The sequence below is a fragment of the Acinonyx jubatus genome, chromosome D2 (genome assembly GCF_027475565.1).
Source record: "Acinonyx jubatus isolate Ajub_Pintada_27869175 chromosome D2, VMU_Ajub_asm_v1.0, whole genome shotgun sequence".
Classification (NCBI taxonomy): domain Eukaryota; kingdom Metazoa; phylum Chordata; class Mammalia; order Carnivora; family Felidae; genus Acinonyx; species Acinonyx jubatus.
In genome coordinates, this window is record NC_069393.1 from 83,677,217 (window position 1) to 83,700,632 (window position 23,416).

The 23,416-nt window shown below is 46.6% G+C and overlaps 1 long non-coding RNA gene across 1 annotated transcript in view; it reads left to right on the plus strand.

Annotated features, from left to right (window-relative positions):
- The window catches only part of LOC113600359 (uncharacterized), a 323,672-nt gene that overhangs the window by 244,358 nt on the left and 55,898 nt on the right, over positions 1-23,416 (plus strand). Inside the window, exon 3 of the long non-coding RNA XR_008291962.1 lies at positions 13,295-13,467. This is a non-coding gene — a long non-coding RNA (uncharacterized LOC113600359). The remainder of the gene's footprint in view (positions 1-13,294; positions 13,468-23,416) is intronic.

Here is a 23,416-nt window from a genome sequence, read left to right on the forward strand (position 1 = left end):
GGCTTAGCGCTAGGGGCCACACTGTGGCGTAGATGAGGGACCCCCCCCCCCGACCACATCCACTCTGCGGTGAATCACCAGCTGTGTGGCTCTTGCCTCGGGGCCAGGATGAGACTGTGTGGTGTCTGGAGAGCCCAGCAAGGGTAGGGGAACCGGCATGAAGCGGTGACTGCCACGCTCTGACGTGGGGGCGCAGGGGGGGGCAGGATGTGTGGGGTGGGGAGTGCCCTTGGAGGGAGCCGGCGCATTCTAGGAAGCTCCCCCTGCCTCTGGCTGCTTGCCTAACTCTGGGAGCAGAGAGCCGGCTCTCACGCCACTCATGCCTTGTGGGGTCGTCCGCTCAGTCGTCCGTCCATCCGTCCGCCCGCTCAGCGCTGGCCTGGCACCGGCCCGGGGGGTCCAGCCCACTCCCGGGGGCCTGCGTGGTTCTCCCACAAGTCTCCCGTGGTCTCCGCCACCCCCACAAGCACGTGCCACGCCGAGCTGCCCCATCTACAGGTCATGAGCTCCTCAGAAGGCTGTCTCCTTTTCCCTTTTGCTCCTGCTCATCAGGCTGTGTCTCGGGCAGCTGTCAGAGATCTGAGCCGAGCTACAGGCAGTGCCTTGTCCTCCCTCTGCCTGAGCCCCTTCCATCTCGACGCTCAGTGCAGGTCGCGGGCGCCGGGACCAGTTTCCGCCCATCACCTGCCTGTCAGCTGAGTGCGGGCTGCTGGCGTCAGGGAGCCCCTCGAACCCGCGTGTTGGCTGTGATTGCTGTCACCTCCGTGGGTTCAGGGCCCTCATTTGTAACTCGTGTGTGTGCGTGTGCGCTTTGCTCTAAAGTCGGTGAGGAAATTCAGGACACCTAAATAAAGGGATATCGCTTTTTGGTTTCGGCGTTCCAGTTGTTCACGATGGGAAAACATGACTGGTAGCCGAGGGGACATAGATTTGGCGGGGGGGACCCACCAGTGGCTCCAGACCCACGCATCCCTGCATTCGGCCCGTTGCGTCTTTAGCTGTTCAGAAATGGGATTATGCTATTAGGTTAACAGTCCTGGTCACTTTGAAGGCGTTTGATGAATATCTCCACGTTCTCTTCCAAAGGGGTTGCAGGAGTTTCTATTCGTGCCATCCGTGGACGGGAGCCCCGGTTTTGTGCACCTGGTGTCAGCCTGAGCTGGAACCTGCTCTCACGGGCTCCCAGAGCCAGTGTCTCCCCAGCCCCGTCTGCCCTGAGTTACCCTGGAAGCTTGAGCGCGGTCGTGGTGGGGGTATCCACACCATGGAAGTCGTCACAGACACCAGGATGTCCCCCACCCTCCTCGCCTGCAGACAGAACTGGTTGTCACACGTCTGCCAGCACACCACTGCTGCCGATGGCCGTGCGAAGAAACAACACAAAACCAGTTGGGAAAGGTTTGCTCGACGGACACTGCCTCTCCCCGGGAGCCAAGGCGGGAAGGGGGAGCCAGGAGGCTGTACCAGGCCCGTCTGCTTCCCTCGGGCTCCGTGTCCTTGGTGCCATGTGGATGGCGCTCAGTGGCACTAGCCAGAGCATACACACCTGCGGTCCCGTGGCCTTTCGTCCCCTGGAGGTACCGGCCACCCGTCAGCCTCTGTCCCCTGCGGCCCCTGCACGAGGTCAGGCATCCTGTGTTCGGGCACCTGCAGGCTTGAGACGGGGAAGCCCATGCAGACCCTCATAGGCAGTCTCCTGCCCCCGTCACCGGGAGGGAGGTCGGGGTCCCCTTCCGCCGAGCCGGCCCACACGGGGACATGGAGGCGACACGGTATGGTGGCCCTGCCTCCACGGCCGCCTGCCGTGTTTCATGCTAACAGACTCCAGTCTCCTCCAAAGACGTCCCTCCTGCGGAGGCTGGCATTCCAGACGGTGCTGCTCCCGGATGACGTGGACAAGGGCGCTTCCTGCCCTTGGAGAGATGCCCGAGCTCGCCCAGCCCAGCAACCGGTCCCCATCCTCCCCGTGAAGTCATTAAATGGCCGACCCCCAGGTGCCGGGGCTGTCTGTGCGGCACGCACAGTCCTGCTGCTCAGCCCGTGCACAGCCAAGCAAAGACGGACACCGCCCACTAGGACGCCCGTAGTTACAGTGGGAATGCGGGGGTTTCTGTAACGAGTAATGCGTGCTTGTTGAAAAGTCTCAAAAAGTACGGAGAATAGAAGGACTATCGTAAAAATGAACATTGGCACCTTTCAGAGATGAAAATTGTCAGTATTTCTGTGTTTTCCCTTCCTTCTCTGTGTACATTGTTGGATAATTTTATTCTGATGTTTTGCAACATATCAGAAGCGTTGTCACATGTCCCTATCATGTTAAACCAAGCCAGACTTAGGGGAGCCTGGGTGGTTCAGTCAGCTAAGCGTCCAGCTCTTGATTTCGGCTCAGGTCATGATCTCACGGTTTGTGAGTTCAAGCCCACTTCTGGCTCTGCGCTGACAGTATGCAACCTGCTTGAGATACTCCCTCTCCCTCTCTCTGCCCTTCCCCCTTCATGGTCACTTGCGCGCGCTCTCTCTCTCTCTCTCTCTCTCTCTCTCTCTCTTAAAATAAATAAATAAATAAATATTTAAAAAAAACCCTGCTGAACCAGACTGTAGCACAGGGCACATTGCATTTGATAACCCCTCTCCAACGGTTGCACGCTTATGTTCACCCGGCTTCTCTGGAGTTGGCTTTGCTAACGGAGTGTGAAAGTCTTTCCACCTTTCTGCTCGTGTGTCCCCCAGCCTCACCCCATGCGAATGGGAATCAAGGACAAAACCTGCCACCCCAGCACGGGGTCACTTCTCTGATGTAAGGTCACACTTAGAAGACCCCAGTTGGGCTCCTGGTGTGTGTGCAGTTTGCTGGGTCTGGTGCCGTGTGGCCCGCAGGCTCTGTGTCCTCCGGGAGCAAACCCACATGGCCATTTCCCATCTCTCACCCACTGGCTTGGGAGGTGTGTCCGACAGGTGCTTGGAGACAGGTGGAGTCCAGACTTGGATCTTCGGGGCAAGTGGGTTTTCTCTCTCTTTTCCTCCCTCGTTGCTCAGCGTGGAGAGACCCTGGGCTCCAGGACTAGTAAGTAAAGCAGGACATAAGGCTGATTCTTTCCTTCCTCTCCCAGATTCCTAACCCATTTATAATGTTTTAGGTATGGCTTGAGATCATATTCCGAGTGAACTTGTTTTTCAGTAGCTACCCAGTTACTTCTGCCTACATATTGGATTAAGCAATTCTCCGGCCCAGAGACATGTGCTGTGTTCTGTCACACCACCTTGACTGATACGAAGGCTCATTTGAGGATATTTTCATTGGATTATGCTTGGTTGGGTGCCCATCTGATACTTCGAATTTTGGTATTTTTACAACGTATTTTTAGAATTACACAGGGCAGTGTTCCTCCTCTAAATTTTCTTTGTTGTTATTGTGTCTTTTTCCTCCACTCCTTAGAATAATTTTGGAGCAATGAACCGCACCCCCCCCCAAAATAAAACCCACGTTGAGATTTTTCCTGAAATTGGCATCAGTTGGCCTTAGTCAGGTCGCCGTGGTCCTTGAGCCTCGCCACCTGGGTTTGAGCCCCACGTTTGCCGCTTCCGGGACATGCGCCTGGGCAGGTGACCAGCTGACTCTTCACATGTAAACGTGGTTGTAAAGGTACCTACTTCATAGGTTTTGTTAGAAGCATGATCTATTTGTGTCTTTTCTAGGAAATCCTTGGCCGCCACAGGATGGCAAACGTGTTCTCTTATGCTTTTTCCTAGAAGTTTCATAATATTAGCTTTTATGTTTTTAGGTCTGGGAGCACTTTCAAGCTGCTTTTGGCGTGTGATATCACTTGTTACCCCACGTCGACATGCAGATGTCCTAGCGCCATCTGTTCGACGTCTATTCCTCTGTCCATTGAACAGCAGTGGTGCCTTTGTCAAACATCAGTTGAAGATCTATGTGCGGGTCCATCTCTGGACCCTCTACTCCGTTCCATTGATCTGTATCCCTGTCCTGCCAACACTACACTGTTCCAGTTACTGTAGCTTCATGGTAAGTCTTGAAATTGGTTAGTGTACGTGTGGCGGCCATCGGGAGACGCCTCGTGGACTTCCTACTTGGGGAGTGTGATCGACCGCGCCCAGCCGCGCTCCTAAATCCATCCTGCGTTGCTGGGAGGCTGCTCCAACCACACGCTCCCAGGCGGTGCCAGGTGACGCAGAAACGGAGGCTGGCTCTTTCATGGAAGTCCTGGGGGCTTGTCTCAAGGATGCCCCCAGGCGGGGCACAACCTGTTAGACCTCACGGCAGCCGCTGGTGGTTCCATCAGCTTGCCTTCCTTCTGCTTCCTCTGGGTTCTTCCTGCTTCACATCCGCTTGTCCTGACCTCGGCTTCCAGAGCTCCCGACCTCTGCCCCCCTGTTCTCTCTCACACAGACGATTCCTCCAGTAACACCCTCCCCCTGGCTTCTCAGAGGACTTGCACAAGCACAGCCGACTGTCCAACTGTTTTTCCTTCTTATAAAAGTTATTTTCATCGTTTGCATCCCCATAGACATTCCTGAGTCCTCTTGTAAATGTCTACCCTAAAAACGTGCCGACATTTGGACTGGGATTGTGTTGAACAGAAAAACCAATCAAAGAGGATCTGTATCTTTCCTGTGTTGAGTCTTCCAATCGATCAATACCCTATGTCTCTCCATTTCTTTTATTTTTAAAAATTCTTTTTTAACGTTTATTTATTTTTGAGACAGAGAGAGACAGAGCATAAGCAGGGGTGGGGCGGAGAGAGAGAGGGGGACACAGAATCTGAAGCAGGCTCCAGGCTCTGAGCTGTCAGCACAGAGCCCGACGTGGGACTCGCACTCACGGACCGTGAGATCATGACCTGAGCCAAAGTCGGATGCTTCACCAACTGAGCCACCCAGGCGCCCCCATTTCTTTAGGACTTAATGTCTTTAGGGAAAGTTTTGTAGTTTTCAGTAGATGAATCTTACACATACTCCATTTGATTCACCCTTAATTATTTCACATTTGTGCATGTAATTGTAAATTAAATTTTTACTTAACGTCCAATCATTTGTTACCAGTATACAGAAATGCATACTGACCTTGCTTTCAAGAACAGTGCTAAATTCACTTAGTTCCAGTAGCTTTTAGGTACATTCCTTACTGTTTTTCATTTATACAACCAATTCAACTGTGAAAAACGACAGTTTCAATTCTTCTTTCTAATCTGCACACCTTTTATTTTGTTTTCTTGACTTGTGACATCAGTTACATTAACCCTAACCCTAGACATAACCCTAACCCTAAAGCCCTATAACCCTAACCCAATAACCCTGCCATCAGTCTTTTCAGAATGACATTCGCTGTGACTTTTACATAGATGTCCTTAACCAAATGAAGTCTCTTTCTTTCCCTAAAAAATCTTTGCTGAGATTTTTTTTTTTTTTTTATCATGAGTAGCTTGGTTTTGCCCAGTAGTTTTTCTGCATCTGTGGAGATCAGAGTGCCTGGTTTTCCTTTTTATTTTTTAATATGGTGGATTTTATAATTTTTGAAAAGTAACCTAGCATTCCTGGGACAAACACTAATTGGTCATGTGTTACCCTTGTTACATATTGTTGGATTCAATTTGCTAATGTTTTATGAAGGGTTTTGTGTGTGTGTGGTTACGTGGGCTTCTGTTTCGTGGCACCCCGCGCAGCGTCTCTGGCTCTGTTGTCCAAGTGAAAATGGATCTCATCAAACCAACTGGCTAGTGTCTCCACTTCCTCCTGTTTTCTGAAAGAATTTCCGAAGAATTGGAGTTATTTCTTCTGTAATGTTTCATAGAAGTTGACATTGATGCATTCTTGGTGTGGCGTTTTCTTTGAGGGAAGGTTTTGAATTTTCTTGGTAGATGCAGGTAGAAATTCTGATGTTCTGTGTCTTTTTCTATCACTGTTGGTCATTTTTGTCTGCTCTGGTGAGGGTTTTGGTTAGAGGTCATGGATATCTTTCAATCTAAGGTGTCCAGTTTATTGAAATAACATTATTTTTATGATTCCCTTATCATTTTAGTATCTGTAGAGCCCGTAATAGTCCCCTCTGTTATTCCTGATTTCTGTAACTTGTGCTCTCTGTTTTATTTGTGCAGATTTTTCAATTTTATAGATCTTTTGAAAGAAGCTTTCCTCTGTTTTTGTTTTTGTTTTTGATCCTATGATTTTCACTCTTCATTACTATTTTTTTTTTCTACCTATTCTTCAGACTCCTTAACGTCTATTTATCTATAGACAAGGTAACCGGTTTTTCTTCTCTATCATCTCCAATCCGCTATTGAGTCCTTAGAATGGATTTTAAAATCCATTGCTCTACTCTTTAGTGATGAATTTCCCTTTCTACAGCTCTGTTTCTCAGTTGAGATTTCCTGTCTCCTGTTAGCAAGACCACTTTTCTTTCATCCTTTAATTCTCTTTGTAAGAGCTGCTCTGAAGCTCTTGCTTGCTAAAGCCAACATCAAGGCCGTCCGTGGTCACTTTCCAGTGGCTGCCTTTCTTCCTGTGGAGAGATTCCACTTTTCTGTTTATTTGCATATGTCTACTGATTTGGGTTTTAAGACTAGACATTGTGGAGAGTGCGGTATAGTGATTCCGGAGTCTGCTGCATTCTGAGTGTTTATTTTTCTTGTTCTCACGTGTTCAGTTGCTGGGCCTCTGATGACAAAGTTTGCTTTTTGTGTTTCATACAGCTACTGAAATCTCTAGTCTGTTTTTATGAATTCCCAGTGTGGATATACAGCCTACCTTTGTACATCAAACTTGCTTGCATTTATATTTCATTGTCATTTTTAAAACTGATTTTTCCCAGCTCTTAATGCATTTGGACAATTAACCTGTGCCCAGGTAATGTAGCAGTCCACCGAAGACTTCGCCTGAGATTTACTTCAGGCTTGGGGGCTCAGCTTTTCCAAGGTTTCCTTGCTCCCAGGGGTCCTGCTAGTTTCCAGCAGCTCTATCACTTGAGGCTCTGTCTTCTGAAATGTCAAGCCCGGTAGACGTTAGCTTTTTGCCCTTTGAACCGTGCGTTTGGGGAACGCACTCAGTTAGCAAAGCAGCAAACACATAAGCTCACCTTGCAGCTGAATTTCAGGAATAATCCCTCCCCATCTCTGCGGCTTTTCCGTTGAGTCCTTTGTGGTGTCCCTGGCTGTGCAGAGTTGGCCTGCACCTCGGGGTGGCTGGGCTGCTGTTGCTGCTGTGACCACAGCAGTGTTCTTGGAAAGCCCGTTGGGCTCCAAATGCCACAAATTCATATTCTCACATTTTTTTAGTTGCCTTTTTTTTTTTTTTTTTTTTAAATAACATGAACCCTTCCCTGGCCTTTGTCCATTCCTTTCTGCTTTCTAAGTGTCTTTAAGTAGCTGTTTTTAGCATTTCGTCTAGATTATCATTTTATGCGGGGGAGAGTTTGCAAGAACACTCACTATGCTTCAGTTCTTGCCTCCCCCTGTGTTTAGGAGAATAGTTCCCTTTAAATACTTTTTTGTTTTTCTTTTTCTGTGTTAGTACATTGGCTCCCTTCTGGAAGAAGTTAAGCAATTGTGGGAAGAGTGAGTGTATTGGCTTTTCCTTATTTTTACTAGAACACTTTTAATCTTTCATTGTTAATTAGAATTCTATAGGTAGTAGAAGTATCTGAATATGGCTGGTTTTCAATTTTTTTTTCTTTTAGTAAATCAGAAATGGGCATCTTATATCCAATGCATTGTGAGCATTGGTTTTTATTTTTATATGGACATTGTGTGACTTACTGTTTTTGTTAATAGATTAAAAACACTTGAAAATGAATCTACTTTGTTAACTTGGTTTTTGTATTGTTGTTAATAGTTCACATTTCTTTGATTGCTCTTGAGATTGAATATTTTCCATATGTTTATGGGCTATACAGAATTTCCCTTTTGTGAGTTGATTTTGCACAATAACCTTTTTCTGTAGATTTGCTATAACTTTTATGCATTAGGGTTATAAACCTTTGCTGTAGGTGCCATCAATAGTTTCCCCAGGCCTTGTTTATTTCTAATTTTGTTTATGGTGCTTGCTGATCTAGAATTCTATATTTTTTTCATTTTTTTTAAATGTTTATTTGTTTATTTTGACAGAGAGAGAGAGAGAGAGAGAGAGAAGCAGAGGAGGGACAGAGAGAGAGAGAGAGAGAGAATCCCAAGCAGGCTCCACACCATCAATGCAGAGCCCGATGACGGGCTTGAACGCACAAACAATGAGTTCATGAACTGAGTTGACCTGAGCTGAAATCAAGTGTTGGACTCTTAACCGACTGAGTTACCAGGAGCCCCAGAGTTCTATATTTTTATATAGTGAAATATATTCTTTCTTTCTTTCATCTGGTATTACATTTAAAGTGATCTTTCTTCTACATACTAAAGTCATCTGCATTTTCTTTCAATGCAGTTCTGGCTTACTTTACATTTAAATTTCAGTTCACCAAAGATGTATTTTGATGTAGGTTGGAAAACAGAGACCTAAATATTATTCCCATACGGTTTCCTATTTTCTTCACATCATTTATTAAATGTCATCTTTTTCTAATTTCTTTGAAATCCCACTGTTCAATTTTAAGTAGCTCTATCTACTCGGACTTGCTTCTTAACTTTGTTTTTATTCTGGTGCTCTGCCTTCGTGTGTGTGTGCGTGACATTTATGTTATTCTAAAGAATATTGCTAAAATGTGTGTTTTATATTTTATAGGGCAAGCATCCTTATTACTCTGCTATCTTATTTTATTTTTAATTTTTTTCTCTAATATTTTTGTACATGTTCTTTGACAAAATAGCTTTAGAAACAACCATCTACTTGTGATTTCTATTAGAATTACATTACACCTGTCGAGTAAACTGAGGGAAATATGACATCCTCATAAATACTGGAAGGTCTCATCTGGAAACATGATACAACTTCATTTGTGCAAGTTTTGTGACGTCCACACTCTGTACATTTTCTTTGTGCAGGTCTCGCACGTTTTAGGCTATTTTTTTCCTAGAAATATTGTAGTTTTGTTGCTATCATAAATGGATCTTTTGCATTTTTACATTGTACTTGATGGTTACTGGCTCTGATAAAGTGATCAGTTTTGGGTCTACTAACATGAACAAACATTAAAACACTTTGTCCTAATACATTGTGATTTGATTCTCTAAGTCAGATCAGGTATAAAAAATTATAATAAAAATTCTTTATATTTTGCTGTATCATATTTTATTTTTTATTAAAATGTTTAATTTTATTTATTTATTTTGAGAGGAGAGAGAGAGAGAGAGAGAGAGAGCATGAGCAGGGGAGGGGCACAGAGAGGGAGAGAGAGAATCCCAACAAGGCTGTGTGCTGTCAGTGCAGAGCCTGACACAGGGCTCAAACTCATCAACTGTGAGATCACGACCTGAGCTGAAATCAAGTGTCAGATGCTTAACTGACTGGGCCATCCAGGTGCCCCATATTTTAAAAATTTGCATTGACTTCAAAAGTAATAGTTATGAGAATTTTTGCTTTAATAGGAAGGGCTAATAATTCGAGATAAATCTTTTTTATCTTATTTATTTTTTATTATTTTATTTTCTAAAGTTTATTATGTTGAGAGAGAGAGACAGAGAGAGAGGGATGGGGGGAGGGCAGGAAGAGAGAGAAAGAGAATCCCGGGTGGGCTCCATGCTCAGCCCAGAGCCCAGCATGGGGCTCGATCTCATGAACCATGACGTCATTACCTCGGCCAAAACCAGGAGCCGAAACCAAGAGCTGAAACTAAGAGTTGGGGTGGGTGGTCAACTGACTGAGTCACCCAGATGCCCCTTCATCTTATTTTAAAATATTTTTAGAAATATTCTTCTGTCCTTATTTTATAAGTAATTCATAAAAGTCAGGAATTAATGCGGAATTTGGCCAAATGGCCTTTGGAACATTTATTACAATAATTATGTAGTTTATTTTTCTTGGACCTACTCTGGCAAATTAATAAATGCACGTTTTCTAGAATTCAACATTCTAGAAAAGTTGTTTTTGGTTGTTCCAAGTTTCTGTGCACTGAAATAATTTCAATAGCATAAGAATGATCTCTTCTGAGATAACCTACTCATACGAATGCCTGGACCCGGTGTATTTTATGAAGTTAGTTCTTGGGCAGCTTTAAATATTTCATCTTTTAAATTAATTTCTAACTGAAAGCCATATACGGATATACTTTTGTTATATGAATTTTTACAAACACAGGTAAAGCAGAAGCCTCTGGTAATAATTCCTGCAGTGCTTTCCTGCTCCCGTTCACCTGGGTGTGGATTCCTCTGTATTTTCTCCCGTGTGTTTCAAAGCGTATGTAAGCCCTTGTGAAAATACGTCATCTTCCTCTCTGCTTTATTTTCAGGGAAATTCAATAATTCCGAATGTGTAACTTGGCTGTTTCTTTTCATGATAAATCCTATAGAAATCTTTTCGTGTGGATATATGCAGCAGGTCCATTTAAATCTGTATTTTACTATTAGATACCATATGATGGAAATCACCTTACTCTAGCTGCCTTTAGTGCTGTTTCTTTTACAGTTATTGTGTGTTTATATTTTCCAGTATTTCCTTAAACGAGTTTGGAAGCATTTGCTTTTTAAGATATGTTTAATATCACCAAGATTTCCTTTTGTCTCTCCCTACACTTAGTAAATCGCGCATTCATTCATTCAACAGACACTGATTGAACCCTGGCTGTGTGCCAAGGCACTTTTCCAGAGGCTCAGCGTGTAATTTCTGGATGGGACAGACCAAGACTCCTGACCTCATGCTGCTACTGATGATGCAGATTTTAAAGATACAGGTTCGAACGTACTAGCATTATGAGCATCAAAATATTAATTCCAAATTTTATAGGGTATTTTGTAGGTATTAGCCACCTTTGTGAAATTTACTTCCTGTTTGGGATTATCTCTGTTTTCATTCCCTTTTTCCCTGTTTGATTAGAACATGTATGTTTTTTAAATTCGTTTAACTTTCTTTATTATCAGTTTTTGTCATGATGATGAGAAGCCCACAGACAAAATTTATGAGTTTCACTACTTTAAAGGCATTTCTTTCTTCATCTGTAGTTTTTCAATTTTATTTTATTTATTTTTTTAATTTTTTTTTAATCTTTATTTTTTTCAACGTTTATTTATTTTTGGGACAGAGAGAGACAGAGCATGAATGGGGGAGGGGCAGAGAGAGAGGGAGACACAGAATCGGAAACAGGCTCCAGGCTCTGAGCCATCAGCCCAGAGCCTGACGCGGGGCTCAAACTCACGGACCACGAGATCGTGACCTGGCTGAAGTCGGACGCTTAACCGACTGCGCCACCCAGGCGCCCCTTAATCTTTATTTTTGAGAGAGAGAGACAGAGCACAAGCAGGGGTGGGGCGGAGAGAGAGGGGGACACAGAATCTGAAGCAGGCTCCAGGCTCAGAGCTGTCAGCATGGAGCCCGATGCAGGGCTCGAACCCACAAATCATGAGTTCTTGACCTGAGCCGAAGTCAGATGCCTAACCAACTAAGCCACTCAGGTGCACCTCTTCATTTGTATTTTTAACTGTATTGATTTTTCTTTTCTTTTGAATTTTACTGTTTTTTCCCCTCTAAATTTTCAGATTAGATGCTTGGTTTATTTACTGTTTCTTTGTTGTTTAAAAACAAAAGTGTTTCAGGCTTTGTATGCTCCTGCGAAGAAGGCTTGGCATTGGCCATGTTTGTTTTTGATGGTCAATGGCAAATACATACACACTTTCCAGTGGGGCACACGCTCGCCTGCTCTCTGTTATACCCATGACAGTCCAAGAATTTGTGGAAACCATGGTGGGCTTTCTCCATATTCTTCCATCAATGAGGAAGCATGTGGCTGAGGACAGGCAACAAGGACATGCCCCTAGAAGGCAGCCATCACGGCAGGTGGTGTAGGGGGAACCTCTGTTATACTCATGACAGTCCAAGAATTTGTGGAAACCATGGTGGGCTTTCTCCATATTCTTCCATCAACGAGGAAGCATGTGGCTGAGGACAGGCAGCAAGGACATGCCCCTAGAAGGTGGCCATCACAGCAGGTGGTGTAGGGGGAACCACGTGGCTTGAGTAAGCGAGGGCAGGAGAAGAGAGAAGAGACATACTGCCCCCACGAAAAAAGAGGGAAGTCTGAAGCCACCCCACTCTTACTCCTTTCTAGTCAAACTGTGTATCTGGTTAGAAGATTTACGGTAGCTTTACGGTGAGTCTTACACTTCAGAAATTTTATATGTTACGTGCAGATATACATCTCTTCACAGGTTTTCCATGGTAATTGTTGGTGTTTTCTGAGATTCATAAAAGCTATTATTTCTTCACACAATGTACTGAGGACTCCATTACTTCTTCTGTCCTTGGAACGTGTCCTCCGCAGGCACCTCGGCAATTTGATAGTGAAGACAGACCCGCAGGTGGTGAGCTCACCGGGCACGGAGACAGCAGCATGGCTGTACTTAAACTCCAGGGACTGTGGCCCCAGAGCCTGCACCTCTCAGTACTTAGGTTTTAGAGCACAGAAGCATTTTCTTTTAGTTTATATTTTACTTCTATTGCTTTCTTTCCCCCTTTTCTCAGCAGTCGAGGTAGAAATTCTCCAGCTGGTCATCTAATTTGCGGAGGAGGTTTTCTCCTGTTCCATTCTGTTCTCTCCTTCCATTGTCCTGTTAAAAATTCCGCCATCTTGGTTTTTGACCGAAAGCAGTACTTCTGATTGCAGAGTGCGCTGTCATCTGAAACTTCCTTTAAAAAATTAAAATAGGGAAATAAAACGTTCTCTTTTGGATGGATGTTGCAGTGAGTTCTGCACATGGGAGAGCGTTGCTGACTACACAGATTACTGCTTTTCCTTTAGTCGCTAATGGCTGTGCAGATTCTCTTTGCTCACCCAGCTGCATGGGGCTGTGGTTCATGCTTAGCGCTATTGGACGGGAGTCAGGTTCCTGAGCAGATTTTGTGGGATTCCGATTCATATCTTTCGGAATGAGGGAAAGGCTGGCTTGGCTCTCATTTTGTTTTGCTAAATCAGAAGGTCAGTTGTTGAGGGTGGCCGGGCCGCCGTGGGCAGGCGGGGAGCCTGGTCAGGGTTCTGCTGCTTTCTGCTGCTTTGTGGCTTCTCCAGACTGGCTCAGCCACCGGCTCCCCCAGATCACGGGAATGACCTTTCCCGTAGGACCTGCCCAGGGTACCTGTTCTCACAGCTCCCATCTCACTACTGAGGAAGGATCCGCACTAAAGTGGGTTATTTTTTTCCCAGGTACTATGTGCCAATACTCAAAAAAACGCAATTTCTGTGTCTGTAACCGTCCCCGAGGTTGGCCCCGCTCTGGCTGGTTTGCGCATCAGGATTTGCAATGGGCCCGAAGATGTGGGGGCCTGCCGCCTCTCCTCACCAGCCTCCAGGAAGTCTTGTCCCGGGAGACCGTCCAGGTAAATGCGTCTTCTACCGTCTGTTTCTTGCTGGTCTTGTCCCCGACCGCCTATTCTCCTGACCTCTTTTCCCAGAAGGTGTCTGGTGGTTAAGGGTCTGAATGCAGCCTGCCACCAGCACCCCACAGTGCCGGGTGTGACATGGCTGGTCAGTGCTGGTCGTGGGCCAGGGTGGGCTGGAGGGGCAAGTGGGCCTCGCCTCTGAGCTCCCTCGAATCTTCTGTCAGCTGGGCGCCTACAAGACCATGGGCTTCCTTCCCACGGCATCACACTGCGGACTCAGCTTGGCCACGTTGTCCATGTAAACCTGTGCAAACCCCAACATGGGTCCTGCTGGTGTGCACTGGGTCTTTCGAACTGAAGTCTGAGCAGAGGGGCCGGGCCCCGAGGACCAGCGTGCACGGTCCCCTCTGCAAGGCCCTTCATGCGGCTATCTCAGCTCATCCCTTTTAGCCCTCACACATCCCCAGCAAGGCCAGGGACCGAAATCTCCATCACAGAGGCAAGGAGACTCAAGGTTCAGGAAAGTGAAAGATGTTCTCCATCACCAGGTGGCCATGGAGCCGGTTTCCCACCAGGCATTGCATCTGGGTGCTGGGCGTTCCCTGCCCCATGCTCGGCCGTGCACTCTTGGACTGACTTTGTGGACACTGTGATTTGGTGTGGGGGGCATTTCTATTTCGAGCCATGTTCTTCTATAACTGCACCTTTCTTTCCAAGCACTGTCTTCCACTGACACACAGAGAAGACTGGAAAATCACAGCCTCAAGAATCTACTACGCAACCCTCAGAGTCCTGCAAGGAGTATCTACAACCAGACTTTGGTCCGTGTTCTCCGCTAGTGAGCTCCGCGAGGAGCCAAGGGACTCACCACATGTGTGGTTTCATCCCCAGACCTCTGCCGCGTCCGGGTCCCAGTCCCTTGCACGGCCTGCCTTGCGGGCATCAGCTCCCCCCTCCATGAATCGGGGGACCCCAGGGGTTTCTGACAAGTTTCTCAGAGTCTGTTTATAACCCTGGGTTATAACCACAAGAGACCCCTTCAGGGAAGTGGCCGTCAGCTGGGTCGTCTGTGTGCACACCTGGGCCCTGAAGCCACGTGTCCCTGTCACCGCCTGGCCCTACTCCCAGGTTCTGGCACATTCTGGCTGGGAGGGCTCTGCAGAGTCATCAGAGGCGCTGGTCAGAAGCCATGTGCCTGAGGACACTTTGTTCCTGTGATCACACCAGACCTCCCTGGGCATCTTGTGAGGCTGCTGACCTTGGCCTCCTCTTACCACTGGGGTCTGCTGAGCTCCCTGGGGGCTCTGCTCACGCGATGCCTTGAGCGTTGGAGTCGCTCTTGGCTCTGGTGCTCCGGCTTCTCCTCGCTGTGGCCATGCAGCCAGTCCCATGCTGTGGGTGAACTCTGTGCACACGTGGTCTGTTCAGGCTATGTAACAGGACCCCTGGGCTGGGGGTCTTTGAAAGGTGGCAGAATGTGCCCCCTCCCCCAAAGTAGGCCACTTCAACATAATGCTCATTTTGAGCTGAAGATGCTTGAAAAACAGCAGAGCAAGAAGGACACTGACCCTCACTTTTCTTCCTAAAAGCAGGAGAGAAAACTCTCATGTGAAATATCCCCTCCCTGCACCTGGAGGGAGGAAACACTCTTCTCACCAGAGATGCGGGGCATTGGGGCCGAGAGAAGCCAGCACACGCAGACCCTGATAAAATAGCTCTTACCTTCCCATCCCCTCCTGTTGTCCCTGCTCTCCTTCGTCCATACACACTCGGGCCTGTCTGCTTTCTGGGTGTTCATTTCCCTGAGGCCCATGTCCGTGCTTTCCCCTGTGACCTGGGGCCTGGCCGGTGACCTAGGGGGATGGAGGCAGAGTTTCGCCTTCCCTACGGCTTGAACAACACGGATGTACTTCTCACAGCCTGGAGGCAAGGAGTCCAACCTCACGGTGTTGGCGGGTGGGTTTCGTGCTGAGCCTCTTGGGTCCCAGGCAGCGGCCTTCTCGCCGTGTGCTCACATGGCCTGTCTTCGGGGAAGCAGGGACTCAGGGCCAGCCCTCTGCCATCTTGTCCTGCAAGGACACTGATCCTGTCATGCCAGGGCTCTACCCTCATGACCCATTCAACTTCCGTTACATCCACATGCACCTTGTCTCCAGTAAGCCCTACTGTGGGTGGGGTGCAGGGGAGAGACAGTGTTCGGTCCACAGCACAGGTGATGCACAGATCTCATTTCTGTGTCTGTCTGTAGGATTTCTCCTGCCCCAGACCCCTGTCCACCCGCCCAGGGGCCTCCCATTTGGGTGTCCCGCAGGCTTGTTGAGCACACCATGTGCCAGCCTAGGCTTGCTCTCTCCTGATGCCCTGGACAACCTCTTTCTTCTGCATCCGTGGAGCCTCGGGTCTCCCTCTGCCCAGCTGCCTGCACCAGAAGCCGCAGCCTCCCTCTGATGACTTCCCATGGCCTTCATGGTTGTGTTCTGCTTCCTGGAGGTGGAAGCCTGGTCTGCCCGCCGCCGACGTGTTCAGCTTCTCAGTCTTTCCCACGGCCTCCCCCTCAATGCTACGCTCTGGCTGACAGACCCCTTTGCAGGTGCCCAAACAGACCATTTTGCCTCTAGAATTTAGCATACGATTTTCCCCTCTGGAATAACCCATGGAAGACGAGTAGGGATTGGAGACTACAGGGGAAAATCCAGAAGGTGAACCTAGTTAGGATGTAGGAGGAGTTTCCAAGCTCCATACATACATCGGGGCCCCAAGTTTCCAAAACAGAAAGAGGCTTGACGCATATCACAGCCTCGTTTTAGCCACGTGGCCCTGTCGATCCGCCGAGGCTTGGTCCCCGGACCCACCCCCAGCTTCCCTCCTGCTCCATCACCCCAGTGACTGGTTCTCATCCTCCCCTGTTAGGCTCAGATATCACTTCTGTTCACGCGCGACCTGTGCTCAGCTGTCTTGCACAGCTCTGCACAGAATGGCCCCTGTGTCCCCAGCGCTTGTGGAAGTGACGGTGGTCCCTAGCATGGTTAGTAAGTGATGGTTAGAGCGCTGACGCTCCACTGAACGTGGACATAGTGTTCTTGTGACCTGAAGGCAAGTTACGTTGTCACAAGATCACCATCCGGGTGCACAGGTGCAAACTCCACCAGCAAATTCTAGTAAATAAGCAAGAAAACAAGTGACAACCATGTACACATTTTCTGAAATAGGAGAACAATTCTCCAGTCATTTTAGCAGCCTGGGAGAGCCCTGAAATGAAAAGCATGCAAGGGCATGAAAATAAAACTGTAGAGCAATATCCTTGCAAATTTAGACGCAGATGTTCATCACAAAAGATTAGCAAAGCCAATCCAGCATCACACACACACACACGCGCACTCTACGTACCACATGTTCACATACACACAATACAGACTACGTTCCTATGTATGTCATGCCTACACATGTGTGCTTATGTATACGTACATCGTGGTCAAGTACAGTGTATCCCAAAGAGCAATGAAAATTGTATATGTAAATTAACATTATTCACCATATTAACAGACAAAAAGGAGAAACAGTAATGTAGTCATTTCAATAGATGAAAAAATAGCATTTGACAAAAGTCAACACCTGTCAATGATAAAAGTTCTCTGCAAACTCAGAGAGAAACTTCCTCAAGGTGATAAAGGACATATTTGAAAAACTCTATAGCCAATATCACACTTAATGCTGAGAAATTCAGTGCTGTATCCTAAGAGCAGGAATGAGGGAAGGATGTCCGCTGTAAGCATCTCTATTCTCCACTGGCTGGTCAGGTCCTACCCAGGGCACTGTGGCCAGAAACGTAGATGAAGAAGTAATAAAGCTGCTCAGTGAACAGACAGACAGACAGACAAAGGAACAGAAAACAGCGGTGTGAAAAGAATTGCTAAGCTAGCAATACTGTTTTCCAAGGATGAAGGTCAGTAGATTCCAGGCAAACACACTCGACCGAAGGCATGCGCACACTGAAAGCAATACTAAAGGTGTTCATTGGCTGCAGGAAAAAATGATCCCCACGTAAGAGAGACAAGCAAGAATGAAGAACAAAGAAGCAGTAAGTATGTGGAAGAATCTAGTGAATATGGTCCCTACAGGGGAACGGGAAGGCAATAATGCATGTGGACCATCTTAACCACCGGTTAACATAGGACAAATTGTCTTTGTCAGGTCCCAGCAGGAGGGTGAGCTCATTCCCCACCTTCCTCTGCTCTGTCAGTATCTCAAGGAAGCTGAGACCGGGCAAAGCTTTCATTTTTATTTGTTTGTTTGTTTGTTTGTTTTTTAACTTTTATTTAAATCAAGTTAGTTAACATATAGTGTAATAATGGTTTTGGAGTAGAATTTTGTGATTCATCACTTACATACAACATCCAATGCTCATCCCAACAAGTGTCCTCCTTAAGGCCCATCACCCATTTAGCCCATCCCCCTACCTACCTCCGCTCCAGCAACCCTTTGTTTGTTCTCTGTGTTTAAGAGTCTCTTGGGGTGCCTGGGTGGCTCAGTCAGTTAAGCATCCAACTTTGGCTCAGGTCATGATCTCGTGGTTCACAAATTCGATCCCCGTGTCAGACTCTGGGCTGACGGCTCAGAGCCTGAATCCTGCTTCAGATTCTGTGTCTCCCTCTCTCTCTGCTCCTCCTCTGGTCACGTGTTCTCTCTCTCTCTCTCTCTCAAAAATAATAAAACACTAAAAAAATAAAAGAGTCTCTTATGGTTTGCCTCCCTCTCTGTTTTCATCTTACTTTTCCTTCCCTTCCCCTGTGTTCATGTTTTGTTTCTTAAATTCCACTTAGTCATGAAACCATATATTTGTCTTTCCTACTGACTTATTTACTTAGCGTAATACAGTCTAGTTCTATCCATTCTTTTTGATCTCGAAGTAATACTCCATTGTATATATAAACCACATCTTCTTTGTCCATTCATCAGTTGATGGACATTTGGGCTCTTTCCATACTTTGGCTATTGTTGAAAGCACTGCTATAAACATTGGGGTGCACGTGCTCCTTTAAATCAGCACTCCTGTATTCCTTGGATAAATACCTAGTAGTGTAGTTGCTGGGTAATAGGATAGGCTCTGTTTTAATTTTTTGAGGAACCTCCATACTGTTCTCCAGAGTGGCTGCACCACTTTGCATTCCCACCAGCAGTGCAAAAGGGTTCCTCTTTCTCTGCATCCTCACCAACATGTTGTTTCTGAGTTCATTATAGTCATTCTGACAGGTAGGTATGAGGTAGTATCTCATTGTGGTTTTGATTTGTATTTCCCTGATGATGAATGACGTTGAGCATCTTTTCATGTGTCTGTTGGCCATCTGGATGTCTTCTTTGGCAAAGTGTCTATTCATGTCTTCTTCCCATTTCTTCCCTGGATTATTTGTTTTCTGGGTATTGAATTTGATAAGTTCTTTATAGATTTTGGACACTAACCCTTTATCTGATATGTCATTTGCAAATATTTTGTCCCATTTCATTGGTTGTCTTTTAGTTTTGTGGATCATTGCCTTTGCTGTGCAAAAGCTTTTTATCTTGATGAAGTCCCAATAGTTCATTTGTGCTTTTGTTTCCCTGCCTTCGGAGATGTGTCAAGTAAGAAGTTGCTGCAGCTGAGGTCAAAGAGGTTGTTTCTAGTTTCTTCTCTAGGATTTTAATGGTTTCTTGCCTTACACTTAGGTCTTTCATCCGTTTTGAGTTTATTTTTGTGTATGGGGTAAAGTGGTCCAATTTCATTCTTCTGCATGTTGCTGTCCAGTTTTCCCAACCCCATTTGCTGAAGAGACTGTCTTTTTTCCATTGGATATTCTCTCCTGCTTTGTCGAAGATTAGTTGACAATGAGGGACGAGGTAGAAACCCTGCTTTCCCAGATATCAAGACCACAGTAATCAGGTCCAGGTTATATTTACACAAGGATGGGCATACAACAAATGCTACAGAATAGGAACCAGAAATAAAGATAAGCTTTGTCCTCACTTGATTGACAACAAAGCTGTCCTGCAGAGTTGGCTCTCGCTATAAAATAAGGCAAGAATGCTGTTTACAAAAAATGTTTGCTGTTATGCTCATACTAATTAAAACCACAATGGGATACTGATAGCCAATGGCTAAAACGTAAAACTAGAAATACTTAGTGTTGACAAGGAGATGACGCAGTGGGGGTGCTAATACACTCGCGGATATGAACGTCAATGGGAACAATGCCGCGGAAAACCGTTCAGCGACTGTGAGATGAATGCCCACAGGCTCTAGCGGTTACACCCTTAGGTAAATACCCAAAGGCAGCTCATGCCCTAATGCGCTTGCAAATATATTTAAGACTGCTCAGCCCTTCGGTCATTTGCAATCACCAAAAATTGGAAGACAGCACAGCTCTACCCTTCAGTGTGACCGAGTCTCACCAGTGTGGTGTGTTGTGTGCAAGAAGCTGGACATGGAAGCTTCCTTAGGGGATGGCTTCATTTATATGAAGAAGAAAATAATGTGAGCCTAAGCTTAGCATTCACCAGTGAATAACTATGCAGTGCTGATATAGGAAAAGCTAGGAACTGGTTACCAAGCAAATCAGGTAGAGACTATTGATACAGGGGAAGGAAGGAGGGGCCGAGCCTGAAAGGGTGTTCAAGAGGTTTCTGGGATCTTGACAATGTTCTGTTTAATGACTCAGTGCTTACACATTGTTCGCTTTATCATAATTCATTATGTTCACACTGATATTTGTTGCACATCTAAGTAATTTTTTTAAAAAATGATGGTTGAAAATACAACACAGGCAAAATGAACGGCCAATCAGAACATTTCCCAAGGACCTCGCACGGAGACCTGCCATTCAGGACCTCACTGGGAGGAGGCTAGCGGCCACACAGAATGGGCGAAATCAAACCCAGTGTCCTGGAAACAGAAACTCTGAGTGTGGACAGGAAGGTCCAAGGAAGGGACCGTTCTAAGTTCCTAGACGCGGGTCACGTTCCTTTGTTAAAGATTTTCCTTAAGTCTTAGGCTGAAAAAGACCCAAGGAGTTCCTTTTCTAGCCTTTGGAAGACCATTCAAATCCAAGCCTATGGCTTTGGAAACCCTTTGAATTCTCTTTATCCTTATTTCTATTGGCCATCCTCTATTCTTCACCATCTCTTTGTCCCACTGTCTGCCTCTCCCTCCCCCTTGGATGTTAGTCAAGGGAGGAATAATAGTCTGGAGGCAAAGTTGTTATTTAAGAACTGAATTATGCAAAAAACAAAACATGCAAACAAACCCTACTGGAGCGTGATAATTGGAATGGAGCCGTCGGATCTGGAGTTCTCCAAGTGAGGTCAAGTGCATTTTCCCGGCAAACTTTTTCCTCCTTGAAAAGGCCATTTAGAAAATCTTAGAGGGGCACACTACCATTCCCAGAACAAGTATAATTTTCATGGGTGATTTTGTTTCAAAGAGGAAACATTTTTCTAGCAGGGAACCGAACGCAGAGAGCCGTGGCAAGTTAGGTCTAACGACAAGCAATGTGAACAACATGTATAAATGTTTAATTTTGGCTCAGACATGCCAGATGCAAATTTCCTATTTCCTCAGGCAGTGCAAATACTGATCACTTATATGATTACTTTGAAAAAGGGTCAACTTTTGGTTTAAGAAAACATAGCTGAAATATTAAATATTTATGAGACAAAGTTATTGCAGCAGGAGGTTGAGACCCACGCAGTGGGGTTTGCTGCGGAGTCGCGGTCACCACCTCCTGGCTGCCAACCGCTCCCGTCATACTTCTCTTCTGGCTGTTGGTGGGGTCGGGAGCGGGACAAGGTCATTTATTCTCCAGGGACAAACAAAGCCAAGTGTGGATTTTTCCTGAATCAATTGAATTGCCACAAAAGAATTTCAGTGAAACATTTGAGCAATGGAGCAAATCGCCTCAATTGGCCTGTTTGTGTGAACTCGTGCTGTGGCCCATCCTTCTGCCGGGAGGGAGAGGGTGGCGGTGTTCTCTGCCCTTCATCTGCTTGTGGGCACCATCAGTCCAGGGGAGAAAAGCCGTCAGCAGTGCACCCCAAACTACTTCTAGATGGCCACCTCTGCCCCCATCCTTCAGACTGGGGACCTGAAGGGCTGCTGGGCAGTTGTGCCACATTAGCAAAGAGATTTCATCTCTAGCTCATGATGATTTGGAAGACGAGCCATTACCATTAATTTAAAATGTGCATAAAGGAGCGCCTGGGTGACTCAGTGGGTTAAACATCGGACTCTTGATTTCTGCTCGGGTCATGATCTCACAGTTTATGAGATCGAGCCCCATGGCGGGCTTCATGCTGACAGCGCGGAGCCTGCTTGGGATTCTCTCTTTCCCTCCCTCCCTCCCTCTCTCTCTCTGCTCCTCCCCCAATCATGTGCATGTGCACACGCTCGCTCTCTCAAAATAGATAGATAAACTTAAGAAAATAAAATGTGCATAAAGGCATCATATACATACACATACCTATATAGTTTTATATCTATGTATGTTTATGTATTATATACATATTTACATCTATGTATGGACACTATACACACATATAAACTTACATACAAACTTATATGTAATCTTATATATAATCTCTATATTTATATGTTTGTGCATACATAATATACACACATTTATATGCATCTATAATATATGCACATTTATATGGCCCATATCACATATACACACAGGTGTATGTGTGTATATACATTTGTAGCTAAAGGTGTGCGGGCACACAACTGTACACTCACACTCACCGTGGTTTGGGACAGTAAGGGTGGATGGAGACACCCCAGTGTTTGCTGTGAGTGTCCTGATTCTCACTCAGGATCCGAGCCTGCGCTGGCCGTGCCCAGAACACACGCTCTTTTCCATGGTGTTTGTGACGAGGACAATTTGGTGGTCACTGGGGACTTGGCAGAGCCTGCCAGCTCCGGTCTAGGCTCTGGACAGTGTCCGCGAGGCTCCTTTTTTCCTAAAGCAAGACCATGTCCTTGCTGCTGGCTGTGGCAGGGGGCCCTGTGGGTTAGTGACAAACCAGTGGTCGTGTTGGCCGCGATGACGTGTGGTGGCTCCTCGGGAAATTCCCCCCGTGCAGCCACTGCACCGGCCTCTCCTGGGGGGGGTGTGTAGTAACCTGCGGGTGACTGCGTGGTTCATCTTATGTTTATTTCCTGCCTGTTCCTTCCTCTCTCTGCCCCTTGTCTCCCGGCACATCAGCGGTGCTGGTCTGTGGCGTGATTCCCACTCCCCTGACAAAGCGGCTCTGCTCCCTGGCCGGACATGGCACCTTCTCTTCTGTGTGTGGAATGTTCCAGAGCTCTCACACGGCCCTGGCTTCCTGTAAGTCCCTGAGCAGCCTCTGGAGCTGTGTGCAGAGATGTCCCCTCCGAGACGTCCCCATGGTGAGATGCACACTGGCGAGCCTCCTGGATCCAGACGTGTCCCTCTGAGGTGGCCCAAGACGTCCTTCGTCACGCGGCTAATGTCGACCTGCTGAGCCTGGACTCTCTGTGGCGATTTGGGGGGGCCTGGGTTTTTCTGGGGAACTGTTTTGTGAGACTAAGTCTTCTTACCTCCTTCTGAAATATTGTTCTGGAGTTCCTAATTTTCCTCATCCGGGACTGTGTGACCACCTGCCATGCTCAGTCTGGGATCCCTGCCCTTGGACACCTTGTCCTCGCTGCTCTGTTCCCCTGAAGCCCAAGGTCCCCCGCTGTAGACGCACTTCCTATATCCAGGGCTCAGTGTTGTTGGCTCACGGAGCCACTGGGGCTGTGGTCATGGGTTTGGTTATTTTTTTTATTTTTTAATTTTTGTTTAATGTTTATTTATTTTTGAGAGACAGAGACAGAGTGTGAGCAGGGGAGGGGCAGAGAGAGAGAGAGAAAGACATAGAATCTGAAGATGCTCTGGTCTCCGAGCTGTCAGCACAG